Here is a 772-nt window from a genome sequence, read left to right as displayed (position 1 = left end):
CTTCTTGTTTTTGTCTTAATTCGTCCTACCCCTGCTTTTATCTGTTTTGTTATAGGCTACTTAGAAATTAGCATTTTGCAAATACAAATCTAAAATGAGGGTGGCTGGGTGCTCCCTTAGAGATAGGGTGAGGAGCTCAGTCACATGGGAGGAGCTCAGAGTAGAGCCGCTGCTCCTCCACGTCGAGGGGAGCCAGCTGAGGTGGCTCGGGCATCTGTTCCGGATGCCTCCTGGGCGCCTCCCTCTGGAGGTGTTCCAGGCATGTCCCACTGGAAGGAGGCCCTGGGGAAGACCCAGGACACGCTGGAGGGACTATGTCTCTCGGCTGGCCTGAGAACGCCTCGGGATTCCCCCGGAGGAGCTGGAGGACGTGTCTGGGGTGAAGGAAGTCTGGGAGTCCCTGCTTAGACTGCTGCCCCCACAACCCAGCCCCAGATAAGCTGAAGAAAATGGATGGATGGGAATCTAAAATGAATCAATTAAATATTTAATTGCGATTAATCTCATGAATATCATAGTTAACTCACAATTAATTGCACATTTTTGTCCCTTAAATCATCATTTTAACTCTTATCAACATAGAAAAGTGTAAAGGGTTGCTTTGTGCAAATGTCTTTTTATTGCAAACCATAACAATTATCAGTGAGACAACTTTGTGTTCGATGTTCCACTCTCATATTACGCTTTCATGAAGTGCTCTGCAACAGTGGCAGTGAAGTGCCTCTCTTCTGTCTTCGTAACAATCAAAGTGACTGAAGTTCTCACTGTGAAA

The sequence above is a fragment of the Boleophthalmus pectinirostris genome, unplaced genomic scaffold (assembly GCF_026225935.1).
Source record: "Boleophthalmus pectinirostris isolate CB_2022bp ecotype Guang Dong unplaced genomic scaffold, ASM2622593v1 HiC_scaffold_13, whole genome shotgun sequence".
Taxonomy (NCBI): Eukaryota; Metazoa; Chordata; class Actinopteri; order Gobiiformes; family Gobiidae; genus Boleophthalmus; species Boleophthalmus pectinirostris.
This window is presented reverse-complemented; position numbering follows the sequence as displayed.